Source organism: Panthera tigris, chromosome E1 (assembly GCF_018350195.1).
Source record: "Panthera tigris isolate Pti1 chromosome E1, P.tigris_Pti1_mat1.1, whole genome shotgun sequence".
NCBI lineage: Eukaryota > Metazoa > Chordata > Mammalia > Carnivora > Felidae > Panthera > Panthera tigris.
Genome location: NC_056673.1, coordinates 6327588 through 6354610, shown reverse-complemented (window position 1 = coordinate 6354610; position 27023 = coordinate 6327588). Strand labels below are relative to the sequence as shown.

Here is a 27023-nt window from a genome sequence, read left to right as displayed (position 1 = left end):
CCCTCCTTCTCTCTCTCTCAAAAATAAACAAACATTACAAAACTAGATTAATGGATCAAGGAGAGATAGTATATATATATCCAATAAAGTATTACTCAGCCATAAAAAAAGAGTGAATTGCCATTTGCAACAACATGGATGGATCTGGAGAGTATAATGCTAAGTGAAATAATCAGAGAAAGACAAATACCATATGATTTCACTCATCTGTGGAATTTAAGAAACAAAACAAACAAACAAAAGGGGAAAAAAAGAGAGGGAGAGAGACAAAGAAACAGCCTCTTAACAACAGAGAACAAACAACCAGAAGGGAGCTGCACTGGGGCATGAGGTAACTCTGTATGTTAACTAAATGGAATTAAAATTAAAACTAAAAAAAAAAAAAAAAAGGAAATTCACAAAGGTTTTCAAGAAAAAAGAGAAAAAGATCTCTCTTCAGCTAAATACCCAACGTCATGCTCACAAATTCTACCGTCCACGAAACACTGGAACACGAACACGGGTCAGCCAAGTTCTTTGCCATTCTACAACAAGGACTGCCTTCTCTCCAGTGGTCCACTCACACGTTCCTCATTTCCATCTGACCCTCAACAGAAGTGGTCTTTATCATTCGTACTCCTACCAACGTTCTGTTCATGACTATTTGCATTCTTCAGGAAGACGGACTCTTTCCCTCCAGCTCTCTTCTCTAAGTTCACGCCACAATTGCCGTCAACGGTCTGTCCACTGCAGTGTAAACTTTTCTCAGCGTGACCTTCAAAGCCTCCGCCTGTACCAACCACCCACTTCCAAAGCTACCTCCACATCTGTAGGTATTTTTTCACAGTAGCACAATTTTCCGTCTCCGTTCAGCTGCTATAACAAAGGACCACACTGGGTGGCTTGGACAACCACATTTATTTCTGGCAGTTCTGGAAGCTGGTGAGTCCAACATCAAGGCACCAGCATATTTGGTGTCTGTTGGGAACCTGCTTCCTGATTCATACATGGCCAGCTTCTCATTTTATCCTTACACATGGTAAAAGGAAGGCAACACAGCTCTCTACAGGGTCCTCTTTATAAGGGCACTAACCGCATTCATGAGGGCCCCACCCTCATGACCTCATCACCTCCCTAAGGCCCCACCTCCAATTACCATCACATTGGGGTTAGGATTTCAATGTATGAAATTTGGGGGGGAACATATTCAGTCCACTGCACATCCACACAGGAAAAACTAGGGACTTCTTACTTCCATATATAGTGAAAAGTGTATGTTTGATTATGATAGTCGAAAATGAAAGTTCATCACTAGCAGGATGAAAAAATACAGAACTTTTAAATGGATAAGAAAAGAGGAGAATGAATGGTACATAAAATCAGCTTAAAAAATCAAAATAAATAAAGGGGAATCACAAAGTAAATTAAATAGTGAATATAAAGATGAGCATAATAAATTTAAGTATCATTATGTTAAACTGAATGGGAACAGGATGCATATCCCATCAAATGAGCCTGTCACCCTGAGCTAAAAAGCAAAACCCAGATATATGCTGTTTAAAGAGAACACTCCTAAAAATGGGGAAAAAAAAAACTGTTTAAAATAAGGGGATGAGCAAAGAGATGTCAAGCAAATACAAACAAAAAACAAAAAGCAAGAATGACAATATTAATATTGGACAGGGTGGGACTCAGGGTTAAAAGCACTGAACAGAGTAAGTTGGAATGTTGTATAATAATCAAAGGGCAACTTACAAAGAAGAAACAACGATCATAAACCTGAACATTCCATAAAAACATAGCACCTAAGTATGTAACATTAACTATCAGAGACCTAAAGAATCTTTGATTTAAAATAAAATCCTCTAAATTTTAAATGTGTCTCTTCCAAAATCAAACAGTTCCAGGATACAGAAAAATAAGGTTTTTGGACACAAAATAATTAAATAATACCTGAAGATATATATGTATATTTTTTTCCCCTCACATCCATGGACCCTTTACAGAAATCAATCACACACACCAAAAACGCTTCACAAATTCAAAGAGGCAGAGGGGTTTCACGTCATTTTCTCTAATCATAACCCAGGAAAAGTACAGATAAAAAGTGCTGAAAAACTTTTACTACTTGGAAATGAAGAAACACTCTTCTAAATAACTCTTGGATCAAAGAAATAGGAAACCAAAATTGAAATTATAAGCGAGTTAGATTTAAAAAAAAAAGCAAAGAACCCATCATCAACATATGTATAGCAGTGGGAGCTATCCTCAAAGGAAAATGAATAGCCCCAAATGCTTTTATTACTGCAGATAAAAATTAGAGTTAATTCATTTTAAAATAGAAATAGAAAGGTAATAAATAAATCAACAAGTTTAATCTTGGGGGTGGAGGGGAATATAAACAATAAAAGAGGCAAAATTCTGACAACCCTAATCAGGAAAAAGGAAAACAGACTAACAAAAGTGAAATCAGCATCAAGAAATGAATACAATGGGGGTGCCTGGGTGGCTCAGTCAGTTGAGTGTCTGACTTTGGCTCAGGTCATGATCTCAGGGTTCATGGGTTCGATCTCCGTGTCAGGCTCTGTGCTGACAGCTCAGAGCTTGGAACTAATATGGAGTCTGTGTCTCCCCCTCTCTCTCTGCCCCTCCCTGACTTGTGCTCTCTCAAAATGAACAAACATTAAAAAACAAAAGTTTTTAATAAAAAAAAAAGAAACAGAACACAAGGCACACAGAAGTAAATACAAAGAGTATAAGTAATCAATCATGAGATGTCTAAAACTGATGAAATTTACAATATGGAAAAAATAAAATTACTGAAAGGAATCTGCCTCCCCTCCCCGAGCAAAACAAAACACAAAACAAAACAAAACAAACAACAACAACAACAACAAACCCTGAAAACTTCTCAGGCTGAAGGGAATTGAAAATGTCTTCAAAGAATTTACCATCTAACAAGGTCCAGGGCTAAAAATGTATCAAGGTAAGAGGAGTCAAGGTATAAAGACTGAAAACTTAGAATGCATAAACTCTTCAAAGTTCTAATCCACTGTCTGAAAAAAAAAAATTATATATATATATATATATATATATATATATATATATATATGCCAACATAACATATAAAGGAAAACAAACAAAACCAAGAAAAAAAACCCAGTAAAGTACTCAGAAAAAGAATTCCTAGGAATATTAAAAAAAATACCCTTCTTTCAACTTAAGTAGGATTTAGCTAAAGGATGCAAAATGATTTGATAAGAAGAAGTCCAACTATGGGAATGCAAGCTGGTGCAGCCACTCTGGAAAACAGTATGGAGGTTCCTCAAAAAACTAAAAATAGAATTACCCTATGACCCAGCAATTGCACTACTAGGCATTTCTCCACGGGATATAGCTGTGCTGTTTCGAAGGGACACATGCACCCCCATGTTTATAGCAGCACTATCGACAATAGCCAAAGTATGGAAAGAGCCCAAATGTCCATGATGGATGAATGGATAAAGAAAATGTGGTATATGTATACAATGGAGTAGTACTCGGCAGTCAAAAAGAATGGAATCTTGCCATCTGCAACTACATGGATGGAACTGGAGGGTATTATGCTACGCGAAATTAGAGAAAAACAAATATCATATGACTTCACTCATATGAGGACTTTAAGAGACAAAACAGATGAACATAAGGGAAGGGAAACAAAAATAATATAAAAACAGGGAGGGGAACAAAACAGAAGAGACTCATAAATATGGAGAACAAACTGAGGGTTACTGGAGGGGTTGTGGGAGGGGGGATGGGCTAAGTGGGTAAGGGGCACTAAGGAATCTACTCCTGAAATCATTGTTGTGCTATATGCTAACTAATTTGGATGTAAATTTAAAAAAATTAAATTAAAAAAAAAAAGGAAGAAATCCAAGTAGGTAATCTAATTAAACGCATCACGCACTTTTTTTCGGCAGTGGTTAGACCGCCGTTAACCTTAACACCTGTCACTAATAAGAAGAGGGAAAAAACGAGAAATGAAAGGATACTTCCTCAATATGACAAATTGCAAAATGCCACATAAGGACTACTACCCTCACGTTCCTCAGTAAAATCCTCTGCCTTTGTGTTGGGTACCCAATAAAGTGTCTGCTCAGGTGAACGAATGCTGAATAGAGAGTGACTGGATGGCCCAGACAGTCACGGCACAGGGTTTCAGAGGAGAGAGGCTCAGCAAGGCTGCACTGGTCAGGGATGGGGGAGAGGTCAGATTTAAGACATTTACAAAGCAAAGAGGAATGCCTTCCCCAGCAGGAATGGGACAGTTCTGAAACCGTTCTTTCCCGGGTGGGCACAGCGAGCCCCTGGAATTTCTCTTGGAAGGTGAGACGTACTGTGTTACATCTTAGGGATACTCATCTGAAAGGAGAATGGAAGCGAAACACAGAACCTACAAGCAAGATGAGCAATTAACAGTCTATATTTAATGGCTGAGGTCAAGGCCAGCAGTGGGAAGGGGTGGGAAGGGCAGGGGGTAAGGGGAGGAAGAATGAGCAGTCTAGGCTCTGGGGAAAGGCTACAGTTTCCCCCCGACTTGGGCCCCACAGCCAACCCAGCACCAAGTCCTCCTGACCTTACACCCTACATGTCTCCCCAAACCCAAGCCCCTTCTCTTTGCCGCCCTCACCGGTACCCTCTCCCACCTAAGCTTTCTCAACTGCACCCGCCTGGAGGACTTCTCAAGTGTTTTCCACGTCTGCTCCAGTCCCTAAGACCCCTTTTTCAAACCAAAGCTTGGACGATGTTTAACTGAAAATATATTCTGTCTCTAGGTGTCTCTCTCTGCCTCTGTCTCTGTGTGCGTGTGTCTCTTTCACACACACAAAACACACACACACACACACACACACACACACACACTCTCTCTCTCTCTCTCTCTCTCTCAATGAATATTTGCTGAGTTCTAGACATTGGAAATAGCAATTTTGATTTTCCTTCCCTCAAAGGGGTTCTATCTAGTAGATAAGTGAAAAGTAGGATATGTCAGCTCTGGGTAGCTATAATGAGCAGTGACCATGCAGGGGAGGTAGGAGAGGAGGACAGGGGGAGGCCCATTCTTTCAGACCCAATAGCCAGGGTGGCAGGTGAACTTCTACAGGTCCTAACTGCATTTTTACTAAGGCTGGAGGCACCGATGGATAGCAGAAGAACATCCACCTTCACGTTCTGAGAACTTTCCAGGCTCTCAAGGGGTCTACCAGGTTTGGGGAAGATTTCTAAAGCTGCAGCTTGATTTCAACCCTCCAACTCCATCTATGCTCTGGGCACAGAGGAGGAGATGATAAAATTCTTCTTAGGATCAAGTGATCAGGTTTGCCTTGCTAATTTTAGAATGTTAAAAAATGTTGGACCACAAGAATAGAAACTATATTGGAAACTACATTCCCAAATAGACCCTTTTTTAGGTAAATAAAAGTCACTTGGCTCTTAGTGACTGTATTACACATAGTTTCCTCGGATTTTTCTAGTACTGAACCCTTTGGAAATATATATAACTGGCTTAGAAAAATAAAATGTGGCGCACTCTGTCTATCCCTTTGTTGTTGTTGGTTTTTCCACTTCTAGGAGCTTTTATAAACAATTCTCAGGGCAATTTAAATTAAGTAGAAAGAGCCTCCAGCCTCTAGACTGACCTCAGCTTTAATTCTAGAAAACTTATCACAGTCCAAAGGAGAGCATTAACCCACAGGGTTAATCCATGGGCATTCCTTGTCCCCCATTAAAACCAACTTTTGCCTACAGGTACGTAAATGAAATATGAATTTGGACATTTATGTGTGAATGTCTCAGGAACTTTAAAAAATTACCCTATTGTACAAAAAAAGGGGGCGGGGCCCTTTCTCAGAGAGTTGGCATTGTGAAACGTAGACAACTTTGCAATAAAATTCAATATCCTGTTTTTATAGTCTATCCCCAAAAAAAGATCCTTTGTGAAGGATTTTCAAGTTCCAAGAGAAGAACCTTAGTAAAATGTAGGGTTTGGATAAGAAAAAAAAAAAAATGGAAGAGTTGCGTTAAAACTCAGTAATAGCATTAAATATAAGGAAGTCTGGCCTATACGTCTATAAATTTCCCTTTAAAGATGGGAAATAAACACCAAAAATGCCAGGAGTTTGAACAAAGATGAATGCAGATGATGAAAAAGATGAGTCACCAGTGGAAATGCACATAGAAGCACACGGAAGGTTCTGAGGCAATTTTTTACAGATACGCAGCATTTCATAGAACAAACGTTACCTAAAAAACAGGTGTGTTTCTCCATGATGTGTGGAGAGGAGCGGTCATTTTTTTTTCCATTTCAGAAGCAGATCATTTTCTTGATTTAGAATTTTCTATTACCGTTTTATCAGTAAAAAAAGGTATGCCAAAAACAATTTGAATCAGCCATTGTAGAAGACTCCAGAACCGGTACAAAAGGACTGCTTTGGGATGGGTTTTTTGGGTTTTGTTTTTGTTTTTTTAACGTCAAACAAGCCTGCTTTTTGGGGTGAGGAACGTGTTCTTGACTGTGGTAATGACTGCACAATTCTGGAAATATCCTCAAAGCCATTCAATTATATGCTTTATATGAGGGAATTGTATTGAATGTGATTTGTGGATCGTGGACAGGCTCCAACGTAAGTGGTCAGAAGTCAAGGCTGGGCTGTGAGAGTTTCGAGGAACCGAGGGGGTTGTAGGGATGGGTTTTTAGCAGAGTAGACATCAGGATGGGTCAAGTGGGATGCAGGGACTGAATGGGGCCTTCATCACCCTGACCCCCTCCAGCTTGTCTGCTTCTGTTCCCAGAAGGTCTGCTCACTGTCCCCCTTTCCACAAACTGGTCTTCCTAGTTGCCAACGTGTCCTGATTGATCTTGTCTCTCTTGTTTGTATATAATATTGAATTGGATTATGGAAGTAACTACTACCTATAATATTTCTTTTTTAAAAGCTCTTGATTCCCAGGGTGCCTCGGTGGCTCAGTTGGTTAAGCAAGCATCTGACTTTGACTCAGGTCATGATCTCACAGTTTGTGAGTTCGAGACCCACGTTGAGCTCTGTGCTGACAGCTCAGGGCCTGGAGCCTGCTTCGGATTCTGTGTCTCCCTCTCTGCCCTCCCCTGCCCTCGCTCTGTTTTTTCTCTCTCAAAAATAAATAAAAGTTAAAATCAATCAATCAATCGATAAAAGCTCTTGATTCCCTAGCTAACCTTTAAAAATCTTTTATCACTTTGGTTTTTTGTTTGGTTTTGTTTTGCTCTAATGAGAAACTACATTGCCTTTTTTTTCTCCCGCTGGGCAAGAGTGTAGTGAGTGAGTGAGTGAGTGAGTGAGTGAGTGTGTGTGTGTTTCAGGATAGCTCGATTGTAGAACCATGCCATAGTAAACATCTCAGAGCTTGGCTTTTTTTTTTTTTTTAATCTACAAGCAGGTTATGTCAGTTGTGGAGTTTAGTCAGGAAAACTGAAACAGGCCATTGTCTTGATTTAAAACATGTCAGAATTATTTGTGGGCCTCGGATACTTGTCAGGGACTGTGAATATTTGAGCTTGGGCCACATGAAATTCACTTCACATCATACTCAAACTTCTTAGACATGATTCCTCCTTAAATAGGACCATTCTTTCAAAATCCAGAGTGCAAACTCAGAAAACGGTCTCCAGCAAAGGGAGAGTACTTGCAAGGTCAAAGAGACTCAATGTCATAGACATCTATGGTAGTGAACTTGCTTTGTAAATCTCTGCCATGTAAATGAAGTCACTGAGCTTACTGGAAAGTGTGGCTAAAACCCCCTATTTTGTAAGATTATGGTAGATTTGTTGGAAGGGTAATGAGAGACTCTCCTCCTTTCCTCCCTCCCTCCTCCATCCAGAACAAACTGGCTCTGAGAGAAGCCCTCCCCATCATTTCATTAAGTCCTTTTCTTTTCTTTTTTTTCTTTTCTTTTCTTCCTTTTTTTTTTCCCCCAGCATGAGCTCATTGCTTTCAGTTAACTAGTAATAAATGATTTGTTAGCAGCAACTTACATCATTGCCTTATAAATAACCACCAACTGCTACATTTGACTTCCTCGAAATGTTGACTCAGATGCTGGATGCCCACAAGGGTACCGGTCTGCAACCTTTCACTCTCTTGATGCCAGACAAGCCCACAGAGCCTGCCCAGGAGATGGGCGGCACCACACTGCACAGATAACGGACCACTTCAGATAGCGTCGCTATGCCCTGGGGAGCAAAGACGAAAGCAGGGTGGACCATGTTCCTGGGGTCATGCGGCCCCCACAGATCTTCCCCCACTGATTCCGCAGTGAGTGAAGAACCTCCTGTCCCATGATCAGAGCCCTTCACGTATGGAGTCCTTACAGGCTGCTCTCAGGAGCCTCCAAATGTAAGAGGCAGAGTTTTCCCACTGCCAGTTACTCAGGTGACAGTGTCATCTGTCCCACACAGAGCAGTAAGAATGCCCCTCCTCTCTGCCACCTGCTTGTGAGGAAGAGTAACTGTATCTGCAAAGCAAGTGCTAGGATTGGAGGGTTTAAGAGGGCAGCATAGGGCTCTCTGGCTTAATCTGATCATCTGATGATGCCCACGCTTTATCAGAATTATTTTTTAGCTCAAATGTAAAGAAAGGAGGCTGAGGGGAACCTGGGTGGCTCCGTCGGTTAAGTGTCTGACTTCGGCTCAGGTCATGACCTCATAGTTTGTGGGTTCGAGCCCCGCATCAGGCTCTGTGCTGACAGCTCGGAGCCTGCAGTCTGCTTCAGATTCCGTGTCTCCCACTCTCTCTGCCTCTCCCCCATTCACACTCTCTCTCTCTCTCAAAAATAAATAAACATTAAAAAATTGAAAAGAGAGAAAGAGAGGGAGGGAGGGAGGGAGGGAGGGAGGGAGGGAGGGAGGGAGGGAGGGAGGGAGGGAGGCTGAAAGCTGAAAGACCTGAGCTTGATGTCTACTGTTTACTAACCAAGGCTCTCAGTAAGCTTACTCCAACTTGGTAAAGGCACACAAGCTCCTGACAGTTTTCCTCAATACAGTCAATTCAGATCACCTAAAAAGCCTCTCTTTACCTGTCTCACAGCCTTGCTGGAGGGATCAAGTGAGAGCACAAACGTGCTCTGAAGCACTGTACAAACATTACGTATGTAGACCACTCACCCGCCAGCCCAAAGCCATTCCCAGCACATGGGTGTAGGACGCCTAGCCCTGGATTCGTATCTTCCACCCTGTGGTAGACTGAATTATTCACTCCAATCTCTTACCCCTTCTGCATCCATTTCCTTCACCATATAACTTTGCAGTTCCTCCAAATGAAGTCACAAGATATTTCGCTTAGGCTGACCAACCCATCCTGGTTTTCCCAGGACTGAGACACTTCCCAGGATGTAGCTTTCAATACCTAAGACCAGGAAAGCCTGTGGCAAACCCAGATGGGCTAGTTAGAATAGAAGACTTTCCTACCTTTTGTTACCTTCAAGCTTGGCCATGTAACTTGCTTTGACAATTAAATCATAGCAGAAATGACACATGCACTGTTTGAGATATGCATGGGTGGTGATATTGTGAGACCCCACCCCTCTGCCATTACTATGAGAAGAGCATCCTTTTCCGGAGCAGCTGCTGCTCCTTCCAGAATGAACATGTGCAAAACAGACCTAAGCACAACCAACAGGAAGAAACCAAGCCCAGGGGGACCCTTCTAGATATAGCTTCAATCAGCCAACTCCAACTGATCCACCACTATGTGAGTCAGAATCAGTGGTGGTTGTTTTAAGCCACTGAATACTGAGGTCGTTTGTTACAAGGCAAGAGCTGACTGATATACACATGGTTTCTTTGATCCCAGACCATCTTTTGTTTTCTCTACCCTCGGCTACGAGTCCCACATTCTACCTCAGTTGGGGAGGGCAGTTAAGTCCTGCTTTGGTGGCACAGACCTCTCAGCAATCCCCTATTGTACAGAAGGAAAGTGGCAACCTGACAATTACTTGCTTTATAAAATAGTAGGAAGAACATTATGCATGGGGTGAAAACATCGAAGACACTAATTGGTGGTATAATATATCTCCCTCAAAGGATGATCTGGATATTAGAAATTGACACGTCAAAGGAATAAGCTTGTGATTTAAAAACAAATTCAAGGGGCACCTGGGTGGCTCGGTTGGTTAAGCATCTGACTTCAGCTCAGGTCATGATCTCGTGGTTCGTGGGTTCGAGCTCCGCATCGGACTCTGTGCTGACAGCTCGGAGCCTGGAGCCTGCTTCAGATTCTGTGTCTCCCTCTCTCTTTGCCCCTCCCCTGCTCACGCTCTGTCTCTCTCTAAATATTAAAAAAAATAATAAAAATTAAAACAAAAATCAAAAAATAAAAATAAAGGATGGGGGACACATACCTGGCACTCCCATTCCATATCCCTCTACAAAGACCTAAGAAATACAAAATACGGGAAATTCTTCATGACCACTAGAAGCCGTAAACAGAAGTTGTCTGTCCCTGAAATGTTCATTTTCTCAGATTTTCAAAATATCCCTTTTTCCTCCTACAGTGCATACAGATTTCTAAAACTTGTGCTTCACTTCTCTTACGTGTCACTTTCGTGGTGCCAATTTTAGCTTTCCTAAAAAGCAAATTCTTAGAAGTCTTCTGATACATAGCAAGCACACAATACAACTAATGAGTATGGCTATGTACTTATTAAAACCAGGCCTTGAATGTATATGAAGTAAGTTGTTGAGATGTTCACGACATAGAGAAAAAGTAGGTGATAAAACACTCTGATCACATTTGGGGGAACTACCCAAGTGTGCACACAGACGCACAGGCAAGTGAAAATTATACATGGTTATCGCCTGCAGCTATAAAAGTATGTCATATATCTTTTCACAATAACTATGCATTTGTAGTACTGGGGAAATAAATTAAGAAAAACAAAGCATTTTATATTTATTTTTTAAATTTTATTTGAAAGAGAGAATGTGTGTGCAAGTTGGGGGGAGAGAGAGAGAGAGAGAGAGAGGGAGAGAGGGAGAGAGGGAGGGAGGGAGGGAGAGAGGGAGGGAGGGAGGGAGGGAGGGAGGGAGGGAGGAAGGAAGGGAGGGAGGGAGGGAGGGAGGGAGGGAGGGAGAGAATCCCAAGCAGGCTCCAAGCTTAGCACGGAGCCTGAATGTGGGGCTTGATCCCATCACCTTGGGATCATAACCTGAGTCGAAATCAAGAGTCAGACGCTTAACCAGCTGAGCCATCCAGGTGCCCCAAGAAAACCAAAGCATTTTATTTATTTTTTTATTTTTAATTTTTTGATGTTTACTTATTTATGAGAGAGAGAGAGAGAGAGAAACAGAGCACTAGCAGGGAAGAGGCAGAGAGAGAGGGAGACACAGAATCTGAAGCAGGCTTCGGGCTCTGAGCTGTCAGCACAGAGCCCGACGCGGGGCTCGAACTCACAAACCGTGAGATCATGACCTGAGCCGAAGTCAGATGCTCAACCGAGTCACCCAGGCACCCCAAAAACAAAGCCATTTTAAAGAGTTAAAGCTTAACCTTCTGCTCTACTCTTCCCCATGACTCCTACAGGCAGGGAACCTTCCTGCTCACCTGCCAGCTGTGCCCAGCCAGGTCTCTCTCTTGAGCTCCCTTTTCCTCAACCTCCCCCAAGTGGTCCTTGTGTTGTCACTCCATAGCTAGACGGGGCTCAGAGCTTAGGCTCCCTCAAGCTCCTAGATGGGATTAAAACCCTCCAGCAATTGCTAAATAGCCTCTCTCATGGGACTGGCAGGTAGAGATTTTCCTGGGCGTGTGTGGCATCCATCTGAGGAATGGAGAATCCATTGTCAAGAAATCAAACCAAGACCTTTGTCTTCCAAGGAGTGCGTGTGTGTGTGTGCGCGCGTGTGTTAGGATTAAGTCAGTGTCATAGAAAATTGTTAACATTGGCTTTGTTTCTGGGTTATTGGAGCCTTAACAAAGGAAAAAAATCTGTAAAGGCTCAGCTTCATTGTGTAAAGACACACAAATTACAGGCACTTATGTGATCTGGTCACCATTCATTCGTAAAAGCGTTCCAGCACAATAACAATTATCCATATTGTTAAATATGTGGATGTTGCCAGATTAACTGTGCTGTAAATTTTAATTAATTGCAACACAAAACTGTTGGCTTGGGCTCAGTCATCATGATCGGCTGTTCCTGAAGCATTACCATCCGCTCCCATCTCTGAGGATCTTCAGAGAACATTGGTCAGGGCGGCATGATGGGTCCAAATGCACTTAATCACTCTTGGCACGATTATCACTACGGGTACCAGTCTGGTAAGTTTCCCCAAATCTTAAATAACAAAGTTATAATAATTCTTAAAAAGCTAAAGTGCATCTCTTATTGTTTCTGACAAGTCTCCCCATTCCTTATTGTTCATTTTGCACCAATATACCAACCAGATGGCTTATATTCATCTTATTTACACTATTTTTTCCAGCCAAACAATATTAATCCAAAAGTATAAACTGATCCATGTAAACTTCTTGCTGCCCAAGACCTACAGCAGCCTGTTCTCTTGTTTCTTGCTCCCGGTTGGGTCACCTTGTGGTCCTCTGTCCATCTGTCCAGACTCTTCATCCTCAGACCTGTTTCATCCTTCTCCAGGGTCTATGCCCCTTTCCAGTGAAGCCTCAGTGGGTGGTCCTCAGAGCCCAGGCCTGGAACCTTCTCTTCTGCAGAACGTTTCCTTGTCTTGATGTGGCTGTGAAAAAGACTGTTTGCTGAAATAGAATCACCCACATGTATAGAAGTCCTGACCCAGCAGACGGATGACTGTGGAACTTAAATGGCCCAGAATGGGGTCTATTTACTGACCCCATTAATATGTAGCTTCATCAGTCAATCACTCCGTATTTGCTGAAAGGCTAAGAGGTGCCTCATGTTTTGCTCAGATTCTTGGGAATGCTACAAAAGCAGAGGTCCTACACTTGAGGGGCATAGAGCATATACATAGTTGGAAAGGGGGGAGTTGATGTGGGCAGAGGAATCTGTAAGAAGCAAATAGAGAAAAAAATCACACACACACACACACACACACACACACACCCTCACACCCTCAGTTGGGGCTACTCTGGGTACAGTAAGATGCAGGGCAGCCAGAATGATGTGAGGGCAGCAGGTCAAGAGAAGACAGATCCGACTGGACTCTGAAAGATGGATGGCTAAGATTCAGATAGGAACCCGAGAGGAGTCTGATCTCATAAAAGGTGAAAAGAAAACCATGGCAGAGTCTCTGGGAGAGGAGCGTTACAGGACACACTGAGAATTCTGTCTTCAAAAGGTTTCTCCGGTAGTTCTTTACATACCATGGTGGAGGGGAAGAATTAGGGAAGGCAGCGTGAGACACGTCCCTACTGGGAAAGCTCCCAAGCCTGGTGTCACTAACCTCCTCAAACTCTGTCTCTAAGCATTCGTGAAGCAATGTGATTGGAGTTTTTACAAAACACCACACAACATAGGGCTTTGGCATTAAAAAGGGGGCAGGAGGCAGTCCTCTGCATCCTTCATGTTCCCAAAGCTAGTAGGTGAATACACCTCATCTGCAGGGAAGATTACTTATATGAATTGTCCTTTTAGGGACTCTTCCATGAATTTTCTTCATTGAAAAGCCATCTCGGGGCGCCTGAGTGGCTCAGTCGGTTAAGCGTCTGACTTCAGCTCAGGTCATGATCTCATGACCTCTGTGCTGACAGCCTGGAGCCTAGAGCCTGCCTCGGATTCTGTGTCTCCTTCTCTCTGTCTCTGCCCCTCCCCAGCTCGCACTCTGTCTCCCTCTCAAAAATAAACATTAAAAAAATTTTTTTTTAAAAAGAAAAACCATCTCAAGAGTTCCCCAGCAAAAGATAACAGGGATACAAGGGATACAAGGGAATAGGATTTTCAACGTAACCAACGTTGCTTGCAGTTAAGAGACATCCATGTAAAACTAAATCCAAGCACTCCCTGATATGAAGAGTAGATGGAAGGAGGAACCATTTGAAAAAAATATGCCACCGAAGAAAATATAAGCAAAAGAGAGAGAGAGAGAGAGGGAGAGAGAGAGACATAACATAGGAACCCCTTGGGAAACCAGATAAAGATAAAACCTGATCAAGATGATGACACATTGCTGACACTTCACTAAGCAGAACTGCCGGGAAGTGGATTTTTTTCCCCTCCTGTTAGCTGTTCCTCCTAAAGCTAAGGAACATCCTAAAATTGTTCAGAATTCCAGACCCTCAAACAGGTAGCTCTTCTTGCTAATTAGGACCCTCCTGCATCTGGCTCTCTCTTACCCATCTGCCTGTATCTCCCACAAACCCCAAGCCCCACCTGACTCTATCATCCATCCAACCAGGTTTCTCCCATGGCTCTATCTGTGCTCTGCTTTGATCTCCAATGCTCAGCTCCCCTCTTCAAAGCGGCTTACTCACTCTATTCTGCCCATCTAAAGCAGTCCCACTGAGGTCCAGCTTTCTCAGGAAGTCACCCCAGCCTGCCCACCACAGCCGACGCTGGGTGAAGGCATCCTGCCTCAAGGCACAAAGAGCACGTGTTCCAAAGATCCCAGTACTGTGGAGCTCAGCATCAGTCTTCATTCAGTACCAGTCCCGTGCATACATCTCCCGAAGGCATCACCGAATAGGTAAACAGAGAGAAATAAACCCTGAACATTGAACAGTCTTGAGTTTGCTGGGTTTTGCGAATCTTGCACACGGTTTATTGCCAAATGAGAAGCTGAACTAGGTCCTTAGTTAAGCCCGCTTCAAATCTACTACACTGCTCTTTGCTCTGGATTTAGAGAGCAGCTATAAGCAAATATGTCCTTTCTTTCCCCTTCAAGAAAAGCAACAGTCAGATGGCTAAAGACTATTTGTCAAGGACTGTGGTGAAACCTTAAGAGCGAACATTCCAAATCAAAGAAAACGGGGCCCTGTGATAATGCAGCGACTTCAGAGGGCTGCAGGATGCTACGCCGCGCGGCATTCGCCGACCACTGGGAGGTCAACCAGCAAACGCCGGGAGGTGGAGCAGACGTAGAGGAGATTGTGCCCAGCCTGCGAGCAAGGGCCTGGAAAGAGAGAGGCTTGATAAAGAAGGCCTCGTCAAGAGGGAGAGAAGCATTATGTCAATATTTAGACTACCCCAGAGAGACGGATGGAACCTGGAAGAGGATGCAGATTTGTGGTCCAGAAAGAAAGCTCTAAGCCACCCTCAGCTCGGCAGGGAAGGAAGCGAGCGGGCTGGTCCACACTGAGGCCTCGGGCTACCCTGAAGGAGGTCAAGGAACAATACCCTGGGGTGAGTCTGCACCTCCCAGACCTCCTCCGACTCAGTACAGTCTCTTTGGGCCTCGTGACTAGCAAACTTCACTGTCTTTGGAGGAGATGCTTGGCTCGTGGAGCTTAAGATACTGCAACTTGGGGTTTCCCTGGAGCTGTTTCCTCCTACAAGTATCTGCGAAGACTGTAAACAGCAGCCACTGTATCTTGACCCTGGTATTAACGCTCCAAATATTGTTCTGGCATCTTCAGTACGGGGTTGGTACCAAAGAGGGCTCTGGGTGGCACGTGCCACAGCATCCTTAGACGGGCTGGCTGTTGTCCGCAGAGGGGCCAGGCCTCCGAGCAAAGCCACACAGGCTGGCCACCCGGGGCAGAGTTCTGTAAGAACGAGCCCGTGATGAAACCACTATAAATCTCTGTTTAAAAAACCCTTGTTAAGTTTTCTGTTTTGTTTTGTTTTGTTTAAATGTTGTTTAAACATCTTCGGTCCTGGAAGAGAGGCGAGGCCTGGGTCCCTCAGTTCTGAGGAACTTCTGGACTACAGCTGAGCGTGTCCGATGAAGTATGAGAATCTCAATAAAGAAAACATTAAACAGAAACTAAGTGTTTAATGTAAAAACCTGGCAGCTGTGTGTTCATTTTACTTAGTATCTACCTGCCGAGAGACAAAGGTTTTCCCTTTGTTTTGGTTGGAAAATTCCTCTCTTCTCATTAGAAAAACACTGTCAGTGAGGTTCATTTTTTTTTCCCCCAGGATAGAGACACATCTCCCTAAATGTCATGTGTCCTATTTGGGCACCTCGGAGAAAATATGCAGGCCGTCTCAGGGAACACAGGAGCATAATTAAGGGACAATTAATATCTACTCTGACTTAACCTTTATCAGTCGAATGGGAAAAAAAGCATCCACAGTTAAGGGAGAAAAACAAACCATATCCAGGCAGCTTTAAGGATAAAATCAAAACAGTGTAAAACCTTCATGACCTTGAAGGTCCAAGCATGACCTTGAAGGTCCAAATCAGAGTCCGTGCCAAGAACAGCATCCAGTGTGCATAGAGTCGGTAACTGTTGAATGAAAGAGAGGTTGAAGCTTGAGAATAAAATAGGTGATGTCGTATTTTATTGAGGACCCACGGCAAGAAAAAACAGGGAAGCGTTCCCTCATCGTGAGATTAGGACCGCGTGAGGTTTTTGGAGAACGCTACATATACCTTCACACATAGAAACGCTTCCCAAATGCTTTCATGTTGAGGCAAAAACAGGGGATACGAAAACCACGACACTGGGTTGGATGAAATGGAATCCACACAAAGGCAACCAGCCCAGGACCTGAAGCCATACTAGTCACTCCAGGAGCTAAGTGTCCTGACAAGTCTCTTGTCACCTCTTTCTGGACCCCAGTATGCCAAGTTCACTGTCTGGAAAGCCCTAAAATATGGTGGGCTTTCACGTCTCTGCTTTTAATTTTTGTAGCGGTTCCTCCTTAAGGAAACAAGTTACAATATCTGGGTGCCTGGGGCCGCATCACCACTCAACGGGGGCTTCTCCCAACTGCAGACAAAATCTCTCAGAGGAAATAAATTATCATGAAACCAAATCTAAAATCGTATCTGCCCCAGGATTATTCTAGTAATTTCCACCCGCCCCACCCCAACCAACCAATTGGTTGAACAGAACATTTTTACCAAGCAGAACATGAGGCTGCTTCTACTTGTGGCTTTCTATTTCAGCCTGAGTTTTTGTGTTGGGGGGCTCAGGCCATCACTGGTTCATGCCCAAATTAGCATCAGGTTTTGTTTTGTTTTGTTTTTTTTAATATTTATTTATTTTGGGGAGCATGCAAACGGGGGAGGGGTAGAGAGAGGGGGACAGAGAATTCGAACCAGGCTCTGCGGTGACAGGCTGACAGCAGAGGGGCCGATGTGGGGCTCGAACTCACGAACCGTGAGATTGTGACCTGAGCCGAAGTCGGAAGCTCAACCGACTGAGCCACCCAGGTGCCCCAGCCTCAGTTTTAACAAAGATGTTCACCAAGAACCAACCTCCTCTTCCTCTGGCATCTAGCCTGGCCTCGTTTCCCAGAAGCCTTCTTGCAGTTAACCTGGTCCCTTGGCTGGGTTCTCACTGACGCAAAGCGAATGCTGATCGTGGGACCGCGTCTTAAAACAATTAAGAAAAAGGAGTGCCTCCTCTCTGCTCTCTATAGCATGGGCTCCATTGAGATGCCAGGATGGGATGTATCTGGGACCTTGAATCACCATGTGGAGACATGGCCCGCCAACCAGTAACTGTCATGCAAGTGAAAGATAAATTTCTACTGTCTTTGAGCCTTTGGACAATCTGGGTTCTGTCCAGCAACTATCTAATGCAACTCCTCTCAGCCTTGGATCTACAAAGCCCCACTCTCTGAGCCCCTTCCAGTAATTCCTTGCTCCCTGGGCCTCTCACACAACAGCATTTTGTCCACAGTATGTCCTGGACCCAAGAGCCTAGTGATCGGATGGGCCACAAAGGGTGACCGCCACAGTCACCCCTCCATTACCTGGGCCAGACCAAAAGTCCCGGCCTCCTGGCTCCATGGACTGACAGCTTTATCCGAGGCCCATTCAAATGAGTGGAATCTCCCATCTGCTTTATTGGCCGACACCATAAAACGTCCTGACCTCAAATGAATTTTATGTATTTCTACAAACATAACATTTCTTGCCATTGTTTAATTTGAGATGTCTCGGGGATTTATTAATAGTTTCATAAAGATATTTTCTGTTTTATCTGACTGAAGTATTTGCCTAGGATAAAAAATATTCTTTTTTCCATGCATTTTTTATTCTCTATTTGCTCTTGGCATGCATGAGGCATTAACCCCACGCTTGACTCAAAGCCCAGGTAGAAAACTCATTCCTAGGAACACAAAGCGAGCAGGTCAGGCCCCAGAAGAAAGGAAATGAACACAAAAAGATGATTGTTTTTCATAGGATCATGGTAAAAATGAAAATCCGTTAGGAGCAAGCTGGAAAGAGGGATCAGGATCACCTAAGCCAACACTGCTCACAGGGCCGGGCATCACACGAGAGCCTGTTAGAAATGCAGATTCTCAGGCCTTCCCACCGACCTCCAGAATCAGAATCTGCCTTTTCACAAAACCCCCATGGGATCTGTGAGTATATCCAACTGTCAGAAGAACTGGTCCAAGCAGTACAAAGACCTGGTTGTATAATTCTGCCCTTCAAATCATTTCCTATCGGGCACCTTTAATTTGAGTAAGGAAAAAAAAAATCAAGGCCAATTCTCAATACAGCTTGACTGATTCCACCGAGGCTTAACACTTTCCTGACACACAGGTCTAACAAGCCTCCCTATGAGAAACTTACATTCTGCATCTGTACATTAAAATTACTTCCATTTAAAAATGCAAAAGGACTAACTGAATGCTGGAGGGGTCACTGGTTTCCCATCTCTGTTGTCTAGGGGAACTTGAGGGAAGTGTGGATCAGAGCTGGGGGGGGGGGGAGGGGCAGGGGGTGGGACAGGAACTAATCTTTGGGGGCAGAAGAAAGGAGGGAAGAGAACAGTGTTAAGTATATGTCTTTCTAGTATTTTTATATGTATTCTTAAATGGCATAAGGTATGTGCATAGTGGGCTTTCTTTTTTTTTACTTAACAAAGAAAAGTAAATTTCCCCTTATTAATAAATATAATATAGCTCAAATATAAAAACACAAATTCAGAAAGATATATGCACCCTTATGTTTACTGCAGTATTATTCACAATTCCCAAGTTGTGGAAACAGCTCAAGTGTCCACGGATAGATGAATGGATAGAGAAGATATAGATAGATACACAAAGGAATATTACTCAGCCATAAAAAAGAGTGAGATCTTGCCATTTGCAACAACATGGATGGAGGCTGAGGGTGTGATGCTAAGTGAAATAAGCTAGTCAGAGAAAGACAAATACCACATGACTTTCCTCATAGGTGGAATTTAAGAAACAAAACAAATGAACAAAATTTAAAAAAGAGACAAGCCAAAAAACAGACTCTTAACCACAGAGAACTGATGGTCATCGGGGGGCAGGGAGGAGAGGGGGAGAATGGGTCAAACAGCTGATGGGGATAAGAGTACACTTATCTTGATGAGCACTGAGTAAAGTACAGACTCGTTGAATCACTATATTGTACACCTGAAGCTAATATAACACTGTGTTAACTATATTAGAATCAAAATTTAAAAAATAAATTATATATTATATATATTTATATTAATATATATTAAGAACTGACACATTTTTAATTAATATACGGCATGGATTTTCTATGATTTCTTACTCCACATCCTAATTAATGCTGGCGCTAACTGGTAGTTCTTCACTATTCCAAAAAATGCCCCCACAGATCATCAGCCTTGCAGATAAATTTCAGTCCACATCTTAGATTTCTCCCTTTGAGATAAATCCTAAGAATTCTTTATACTGAAACTTTAAGGCTATGTGAAATTTCCTTGTTTTGTGATACGAAATGGTAATCACGTTATTTTCATCTTGTTTAATGTTTATTTTTGAGAGAGAAAGAGAAAGTGTAAGTGGGGTAGGGACAGAGAGACAGGGAGACAATGAATCCGAAGCAGGTTCCAGACTCCAAGCTGTCAGCACAGAGCCTGACGTGGGGCTCGAACCCACGAACCATGAGATCATGACCTGAGCTAAAGTCGGCCACTTAATCGACTAGGCCACCCAGGCACCCCGTAATCATATTATTTTTAAATAACTGCTCTGCCACCATAGATAACCTGTAAGGGTTTATGACATAATCACATACTAAGCTCCTTACTCACTTTTACTTACTGTACATCTGTAATATTTTCATTTCTGATAGTGCAGGTTCATTGATTTGTGGGTTCCCCCCCCCCAAAATATTCTTGGCTATTTTGTCAACCTCTTAGAAATATTAGACTTCTGAGAATTACAATAAACATACCAACTAATTGAAGGTAGACTATCAATATCAGACCTTCCCATCCAGAAATGTGAGATCTCTCAGTGCAGTGGAATCTTATATGTCATTTGATAATGTTCAGTTCTAGTTTTTGTGTAGACTGGACATTTCTTTCTTAAATTTAATTCTAGAGTTTTTTGTTGTTGTTGGCTTATTTACTTATTTATTTGCTATTGAGAACGAGATTATTTAAGACTTTCTGCTGACCTGTATAAAAGCTACTAATTTTTTGTACATTTTGTGACTAGCCAGCTTACTAGATTCTTATCACAAATGTCATCACTTTCCATTATCTGCTTGGGTTTCCTGTAAATTACCTACAAAGCAATGACAATTTTGACTCCTCTTTTCTAATACTGAAGCCTCTTTTCTTTCTTTCCTTTTTTTTTTTTTAATTCTTATTTTGTCTTTTACATTTTCCCCGTACTTATTTGATTTTGGCTTAAAAAACAGGATTTACAAAGGGGTAGGGTATGGGTTAATGATGTGTTTGTTTTTCAAGTTTTACTATTAGGATTTTGGTATTATTGGGAAGATATCCATTTATATAAGCTTTGAAACCACTGCATTCATGTGGAAATTTTCTATTCAACACTTGAAAGAATTTGTCCAAATGACATTTGGGTTCAGAACTTTGACCACATGTAAAGTGTCATTAATGGCCTTAGTCCAGTTATCTCTGATCTCAACTTGAGTCGACACAGGTAGATTCTAACTTTCAAATCTGGACAACCAAGATTTAAAAAAAAAAATGTTTTTACTGTAAGCATAATATATTTTAGTTTCCTCCATCTGTAGCTTATTCCCCTTTATTATAATATTGTAAATCTGTCTTTTCTCTTTCTTATTCTCTTACTGCTGTCCCTTCCCATACTGCTTCTCTAGCTCTGTCTTTTGAGTTTTTTTTAACTGACGATACGTTTCTTACACTGATTAGAGTACCATCTTTCCTATTTAAATGGATTCTGGCACCAATTCCAGTGTGTGTGTGTGTGTGTGTGCGTGTGTGTGCGCGCGCGCGTGTGTGTGGGTCCCTACATCACCAAGCAATTCCCCAACACCAACTGGGTGTCCTACAATTCAAGTCAATTCTGACACTGTCTACCCAGAGATAGGTCCCATAGGTTAAGGGTTCGGTCCCACAAGACTGTCCCCAACACCCTCCCCCCACTTCAGACACCAATCACCAAGACCCGGTTATCACCTGTGCTTCCAAACAACTGGGTAGAGATTGGAGGTTCCAATGATTTTGCCCCAACCCCTCTCCTTGGGTCCGATGAATTTTCAAGAATGGCTCACAGAACTCTGAGAAATATTTTCTTTACTAGATTACCCATTTAGTATAAAAGGGTACAACGCAGGAACAGCAGCCAGACGGAAGAGATTCAGAGGGCAAGGTATGGGGAAAGGGTGGGGAGTTTCCATGCTCTCTGGGTCCACCACTCTTTCGAACCTCCACATGTGCACCAACACAGAAGCTTTCGGAACCCCTCTCTTAGGTTTTTATAGTGTCTGCATTACATAAACACAACCGATTAGATCGTTGGCCATTAGCAGTCAATTCAACCTCCAGCCCCTCTCTCCCTCCCTGGATGTCTGGAGTAGGGGAGATGGGGGTGGGAATTGGAGGGTAGGACTGAAAAATCAGCCCTTTAATCCTGCAGCAACCAGCCCCCTTCCTTAGGTGCTTTCCAAAGACACCTTATTAACATAACAAAAGACACCTTTATACTGGTCAACAATAGGAAATTCCAATTATTTTAGAAGCTCTGTGCCAGAAATGGGGACAAGACCAAATATATATATAATATATATACAATAATTATTACTATTATAAACCACAGTATCACTCAGTTCACAGTTTTTAAATGGAATGTTTAGTATTCTTTTCCTTAAATTTATATACATGTGTGTATGCATCTTTATATCACATATAGTAAATGTATATTCTCTTAACATTTTTATAAGAGAAGGATGTCATATTAGAGAAGCTCGGACGTGAAGAGAAGGCAAGAAATCCTGCTGCGGTTAGAAATCAAAGAGGGGGCAGGAGCCAGGGGCGAGTTTGTTTGTTGTTGTTTTAATAAGACAAGGGTGACTAGAACATGTGTTTATGTCATGGTTAAGGAGCCAGGAGAGAGGACGGCTGAAGATACAGGTGAGAGATGAGGATCTCAGTGGTGTCTGTTTTCTTACGTGAGCTGGGGCCAGTCACCCTCCTCTTGAGTTTATTTGTAAATCGGGGGCCGTGATGGCTGTCTTATCTTCCAGCATTGTTGTGAGCAGCAAATGGCATATTTTAAGAGCACGTGCGTTGTGAATGGTAAAGCATGACATACGTAGTCACTAACTATGGGCCTTACTGGGTTGGGTGAGCCGCCCACTGAGGGTCAAACTAAGAGTTCAACTACATAAATGAATGCACACCTAGGACTTGCCTATGGTTCTGCCATAGCTTGCTTGTCCCAAATTGCGAGTCTCTGTTATTCCCAAATAAACCCATTTTTGCCATTAAGATAAAAAATTAATTAACTGATGCACACTGGATCAAAACACCTAACTCGCAGAGTCAGGAGTTTCACGCGGTCTCCCAAAGCATAGTTCTCACGACCGGATGGAGCTGTTGAGTTGAGCAGAAAATATGGGTGATGGTGGGAAATTCTGGCAGTCCCTATCCCAATCTTATCTGCTTGAAAGGGTGCCCTGACTCAAGGACTCAACTTATCCAGACTTCGAGACAAGAATTTCTCCATCACAAGGATGGAAACATCATCACCGTCTTATCCTGCTTTCACTACAATCTCAAGTAACTGTACACAATTTGGCTTCCCCTGAAATCCTGCACACAAACACAGAGCAGATGCTAACCACGCCAGTTTGAGGTTTTCTAGTTCATATTATCGTAATCACCTGCTATGACCGGCTAGCACCTCTCACTGTTCATGTACCAGGAATACAGTAACAGAGTCACCATGTTACACAACTCCAAGGGCACCACCAAAAACACAGTCTATGTAAAAATGGTACCCTCTGAGGGGCTCCTGGGTGCTCCAGTCGGTTAAGCGTCAGACTTCAGCTCAGGTCACGATCTCATGGTTCATGGGTTCAAGTCCCACATCGGGCTCTGCGCTGACAGCTCAGAGCCTGGAGCCTACTTCAGATCTTCTGTCCCCCTCTCTCTCTGCTCCTCCCCCACTTGTTCTATTTATTTAAAAATAAATACACTTAAAAAAATGGTACTCCTTGGAACACAACTACAACGGCAGACGCTGCTGACAAAATCCAGTGTTTCCTCTTCTTCCTTGGCCCATAGTTTGGATACTTTCCCGAGCCTCCTTTGAAATTAGGTGTGAGTTCTAAGTAATGCAATGAGGGTGTGAGTGATGTGCTAGCTTTCAGGCTTTGTGCATACAAACCTCTTATGCATGCTCCTTTGTCTTTTCCCCATTTATTCCTGGCTGAATGATAAGGTTCACAATGACCTTGAAAACCATGTCTGAAACTAGAAGGATCTGTGTTGTCTTGAATGACTCTTGAATGACTCCAGGGACCAGTGTTTTCATTGACTTCTGTCCTTCACTTGTTACATGTGCAAAAAAACGACCTCCTGTTGTGTTTGGGCCATCATACACTGTTTTGATGTAGTCTCTGCAGAGGGAACGACATCTTGAGCAATGAAGCTGAGACCCAAACCTCGAGAAGGAGCCAACCGCACAAAGACTTCTGGGCAGGAGGGAAAGCGGGGAAGCGTGTCAGGCAGAAGAAACAGCAAGTATTGAGGTGAGGGTGATCTTGGTGTACCGTCTTTCACGGAAATCCACAGGTGTCCTTCCAGTTTTATTTACTGATTTCAAAAAGTTCTACTAATGTGACTCAGCCCCTAGGAAAGATTATTTAGTATACTGACAAAATTAGGATCCTGAGGCCAGATTCTAGACTACGGTGTGCTACTCACTTAATTTTAGCTTTATAAGGCCGTTCGCTAGACTGCCAACATCTCACTGTGTCCCGTATCTGATCTTCTCTTGCAGTGTTCTTGTACTAAAACTGCTAGGACCAAGAACACAGACATGCTGCGACGCTGATGCCTACGAGCCCCTCTGGGTTTCCTGAGCACTCGATGGAGGTCACACAGCATTTTGTTTCCCTCGTCCGGATTTTGCTGAGTCACTTTGCCCTTATCCCGGCCGCTGCAAGCCCATGATTGGTCTTATATGTTACATGGTCCAATGATCTCAGAACCAAGGTTGTGAATCCAAAATGCAAGGCAGCAGAGAGGAGCAGTGCACGGATACCAGTTTTTCCACGTGGCCACGATCAGCCTTTTCTACGGCACCAGAGTCCAGGGCACTCGTACAGTTGCAGGCAAAGCCAAGATTTTTACATATTATCTCCCTGGAGATCTCAGCAGGCTTTCATTTGAAGGAATTCAGAGAGAATTTTCCCAGTTTTCTATTCTATCTCCCGAGTCCCTGCCTCTCAGCAAAGATAAACCTCATGGAAAACACACGCAGACCATAAGCTGAACCCCCAGGAATGACAGCACAGAGCCAACCACACTTAGGGCCTCAGGCAAGCTGCTGGAGCCAGGGCTCTCTAGACAGAAGGGGGCTCCCAGGGAAGCGGGAAGATGGCCGTGTCCGGAGGTGGCCTCAGCCACAGTCAGGAGTTTCCTGTGATGCTTTCTCCTCTTTTAAGCTTTTACTGTCAAATATTAGCAAGCATGTACAGACCACTAGCCTTACGGTCTCTTAGGGTCCTGCCATCCTACAAAGGTAAATTCAAACGTCATCTCCTCCATAAAGACTTCCTGAATTCTACCCGTATGAAGGAACCTCTTCCTCTCCTGCGATTCTCTGCCTATTATTTAGCTTTATGGCATTGAACATTTTTACGTATGTCTTCACTGGTTGTTTTCTTCCACTGGCTTGGCAGTTCATTGAGGATAGGAACTGTATTCTGTGGTTCTTGGGCCTGATATAATAGGCATTCCAAAAAATGTCCAACTAAATTAAAATATTTACAAATTTGGTCCTAGAGAACTATTTAGTCCATTAAAAGATAGCATTTTTTAAATGTTTTTTATTGATTTATTCTAGAGACAGCAAGAGAGAGAGAAGGAGGGAGGGGGGGAGGGAAGGCAGAGAAAGAGAGGGGGACAAAAGATCTGAAGTGGGCTCTACACTGACAGCAGTGAACCATGAGATCATGACCTGAGCCGAAGTCAGCCGCTGAACTGACAGAGCCCCCCGGGTGCCCCCCCAAAATAACATCTCTTAACCAATTTAAATGCCAACACAAAATCACTTCCTAATTACTAGGCAAAATCTCTTGTAATTTGGTTATTTTTGTTCTAAATATTTTGCTTTTGTATACAGCGCTGCAAAGAATAAGCATGTGGTTTTATCTTCATGAACCTTAATGATTTCTACAAGTGAAATTCAGAACACCCAGGCTTTAAAATCTATATTGCCAAATTGCCCCCAGGAAGGTTCTAGTAATATACAATACCATTAAAAATTATTAAGAATATATGGGTTTTGGCAAAAACACTGAGAACTATTATTTGATCAAGACTTTGTAAATTTCATGTGCAAGAATAAAGTATATTTTGGTTTAATTTGCACACCTTGACTAATGATGAAGTTAGATTTTTTTTTCTTGTGTGGTACTATACCAGTTCTTTTGTGAATTGCCTGTGTCCTCTGCCTGGTATTTCTACTGGAATATGATGGGGAGAAAGGCTATCTGAGGACTTCAGATTACTGTGAGAATCAAAAGACTTTTAATTTATCTAGATATCATATGCTTTTGTTGTACCCTAAAATGTCCAGCTATAAAGAAGGACAATTCCATTACAATTCTTTAGGTGGCAAAAATCAGAAATCCAATTCAAACCTGTCAAAATGAAAAGAACAAAAAAAAAAAAGGAATTTCTGATCTCTGCGATGTAACAATTTAAAAGAAACATATATCTGGTCATTCACATGACAAAAATATATTTCTCAGATATATCTGGTCTTCATCCATAGTTCCTGAAAATGTTTTGAAGCTATAAAGGTGAAGTGGGTGTCTTGTTATTAACGAAGGTGTTTGGATCCCACCTAAGGGTGGGAGCTGGTTGCTGGAAAGATCAACCATGTGATTTAAGGGTTGGAACTTTCAGTCCCACCCATGACCTCTGCTTAAATCGCTCAGTGGCCAATGACTGAGTCAAATGTGACTATATAATCGAGCCTCCATAAAAACCAAAGAGGACAGCTTTTTGGTCCTCTGATTGGACCACTTCCACACGTGGGGAATCAGAACACCTCTACATGCCGCCAAGCCAGGGCCCGAGCTCCAGGAGGTCAGAAACTTCTTTGTTCTGGACCTCACCCCATGTATCTCCTCATCTGGCTGTTGATTCATAACCTTTAATAAGCTGGTAAATGTAAGTAACTGTTGCCCTGAGTTCTGTGAGCCACTCTAGCAAATTAATTGAATCTAAGGAGGGAGTCATTGAGAACTTCACTATTTAGCCAGAAGCACAAGCGTGGGGCTTGTGAATGGCATGGATGGGGGGCAGTCTTGTAGGATTGAACCCTGAACCTGTGGAATCTGATGCTGTCTCTGGCTAGGCAGTATTAGGATTAAGTTGAACTGAATTGAATTATTGGACATCCTGCTGGTGTCTAAGAACTGCTTGGCATTGGGGGAGGGGATGAACACACCTGAATAGGGTCTAGAACCC

The 27023-nt window shown here is 42.8% G+C and overlaps 1 long non-coding RNA gene across 2 annotated transcripts in view; it reads right to left on the bottom strand.

Moving 5' to 3' along the window:
• Positions 1-27023, bottom strand: part of LOC122233722 — an 85177-nt gene that overhangs the window by 31454 nt on the left and 26700 nt on the right. The window contains exon 3 of one of the 2 annotated variants that reach the window (XR_006211396.1): positions 12548-12745. The exons of the other annotated variant lie outside the window; for it this stretch is intronic. This is a non-coding gene — a long non-coding RNA (uncharacterized LOC122233722). Of the gene's footprint in view, positions 1-12547; positions 12746-27023 lie in introns of those variants that run through there. 2 annotated transcript variants of the gene reach the window in all.